This window comes from Phaenicophaeus curvirostris, chromosome 34 (genome assembly GCF_032191515.1).
Source record: "Phaenicophaeus curvirostris isolate KB17595 chromosome 34, BPBGC_Pcur_1.0, whole genome shotgun sequence".
NCBI classification, from domain to species: Eukaryota; Metazoa; Chordata; class Aves; order Cuculiformes; family Cuculidae; genus Phaenicophaeus; species Phaenicophaeus curvirostris.
The window spans coordinates 2202704-2205573 of NC_091425.1; positions in this window are offsets into that span (position 1 = coordinate 2202704).

Sequence of the window (2870 nt, forward strand, 5' to 3'; positions counted from 1 at the left end):
GGTCTGGGTGTTTTAAAAAGGGTCCAGAGGCACTCTAAAAGGGTCTGAGGGCATTTAGAAGGGACCTTATGGGCTCTAGAATGGTTTGGGGACCTTTAGAAAGGACCTGGGAGGCTCTAGAAGGCTCTTGGCACTTTTAGAAAGTCTCTGGGGGACTCTAGAAGGGTCTGGGATCCTTTAGAAGGGACGTGAGAAGCTCTAGAAGGGTCTGTGGGCCTCTAGAAGGGCTCTGGGGGGCTCTAGGGGCCTTTAGAATGGTCCAGATTCACTCTAGAAGGGTCTTGGCGCTTTTAGAAGGGCCCTGGGGGGCTCCAGAAGGGTCTCGGGGCTTTTAGAGGGGATGTGAGAAGCTCTAGAAGGGTCTGAGGGCCTTTAGATGGGCTCTGGGGGGCTCTAGAGGGGCCTGGGCGCCTTTAGAATGGCTCTAGGGGACTCTAGAATTGTCTGGGGGCTTTTAGAAGGCCTCTCAGGGCCTCTAAAAGGGTCTGGGGGTGTTAAGAAGTGTTCAGATGTGCCCTAGAAGGGTCTGTGGGCCTTTAGAAGGGACTTGAGGGGTTCTAGAAGGGTCTGGGGGCATTTAGAAGGGCCCTGGGAGGCTCTAGAAGGGTCTGAGGGCCTTTAGAAGGGCCCTGGGGTGCTCTAGAAGGGTGTGGAGGCCTTTAGAACTGTCTAGAGGGTCTCTAGAATGGTCTGGGAACTTTTAGAAGGGCTCGTGGGGGCTCTAGATGGATTTGGGGTCCTTCAAAAGGGTCCAGAGGGCCTCTAGGAGGGTCTGGGGGCTTTTAGAAGCGTCCAGAGGGCCTCTAGAAGGGTCTGGGAGCCTTTAGAAGCGTCCTGAGGTGCTCTAGAACGGTCTGGGTGCTTTCAGAAGGGACATGAGGGGCTCTAGAATGGTCTAGATGCATTTAGAGGGACATGAGGGGCTCTAGAAGGGTCTGGAGGCCTAAAGAATGTTAAGTAGGCATTCTAGAAGGGTCTGGGGGCCTTTAGAAGGGGCCTTGCGGGCTCTAGAAGGGTCTGGGCACCTTTAGAAGGGCTCAGGGAGGATCTAGAAGGGTCTGGGGGCCTTTAGAATGGTTCAGAATGGCTCTAGAAGGGGCTTGGCACTTTTAGAAGGGCCCCTGGGGGCTCTAGAAGGGTCTGCCTGCCTTTAGAAGGGCTCAGGGAGGATCTAGAAGGGTCTGGAGGCCTTTAGAACGATCCTGGGGTTCTCTAGAAGGGTCTGGGGTCTTCTAGATGGGTCCAGAGGGGCTCTAGAATTGTCTGGAGGCCTTTTTAAGGGCCCTGGGGGTCTCTAGAAGGGTCTGGGTGCCTTTAGAGTGGCTTGGGGGGCTCTAAAACGGTCTGGAGGCCTTAAAAGGGGTCCAGAGGGCCACAAGAAGGGCCTGAGGGCCTTTAGAAGGGCTCTAGAGGGGTCTGGAGGCCTTTAGAAGGGCTCTGGGGGGCTCTTGAAGGGTCTGGGGGCTTTTAGAGGGGATGTGAGAAGCTCTAGAAGGGTCTGGCGTCCTTTAGAAAGGCTCTGGGGTGCTCTAGAGGGGTCCGGGGTCCTTTAGAATGGTCCAGATGTGCTCTAGAAGGGTCTTGGCGCTTTTAGAAGGGCCCTGGGGGGCTCTAGAAGGGTCTGGGGGCTTTTAGAAGGGAAGAAGGGACATGAGAAGCTCTAGAAGGGTCTGGGGGCCTTTAGAAGGGCTCTCTGGGGCTCTAGAGGAGTCTGGGGGCCTTTAGAAGGGCTCTAGGGGGCTGTAGAATTGTCTGGGGGCTTTTAGAAGGGCTCTGAGGTCCTCTAGTATGGTCTGTGGGCATTAAGAAGTGTTCAGAGGCACCCTAGAAGGGTCTGGGGGATTTTAGAAGGGCTCTGTGGGGCTCTAGAAGGGTCTGGGGGCCTTTAGAAGTGTCTTGAAGGGTTCTAGAAGCATCCGGAGGCCTTTAGAAAAGTCCTGGGAGGCTCTAGAAGAGTCTGAGGGCCTTTAGAACTGTCCTGAGGATCTCTAGAAGGGTCTGGTGGCCTTTAGAACTGTCCAGAGTGCCTCTAGAAGGGTCTGGGGGCCTTTAGGATCGTCCCAAAGGGCCCTGGAATAGTCTGGGGTCTTTCAGAAGGGACATGAGGGGCTCTAGAATGGTCTAGATGCTTTTAGAAGGGACATGAGGGGCTCTAGAAGGGTGTGGGGGCCTAAAGAAGGTTTAGTAGGCATTCTAGAAGGGTCTGTGGGCCTTTAGAAGAGGCCTTGGGGTCTCTAGAAGGGTCTGGGGGCCTTTAGAAGGGCTCAGGGAGGATCTAGAAGTGTCTGGAGGCCTTTAGAACGATCCTGGGGGTCTCTAGAATGGTCTGGGGGCCCCTTGAAGGGCCCTGGAGGGCTCTAGAAGGGTCTGGGGGCCTTTTGAGTGGCTCGGGGGGCTCTAAAACAGTCTGGGGGCCTTAAAAAGGGTCCAGAGGGCCACTAGAAGGGCCTGAGGGCCTTTAGAAGGGCTCTAAAGGGCTCTAGAAGGGTCTGGAGTCCTTTGAAAAGGCCCTGGGGACTCTACGAGGGTCTGGGGGAATTTAGACTGGCCTGAGAGGGGCTCTAGAAAGGTCTGGGGGTTTTTAGGAAGGACATGAGGGGCTCTAGAACGGTCTGAGGGCCCTCAGAAGAAACATGAGGGACTCTAGAAGTGTCTGGGGCTTTTAAAACGGGTCCAGAGGCGCTCTAAAAGGGTCTGAGGGCATTTAGAAGGGACCTTATGGGTTCTGGAATGGTTTGGGGACTTTTAGAAGGGCCCTGGGGGGCTCTAAAAGGGTCTGGGGGCTTTTAGAAGGGACATGAGAATCTCTAGAAGGGTCTGGGTGCCTTTAGAAGGTCTCTGGGGGATTCTAGAAGGGTCTGGGGGCCTTT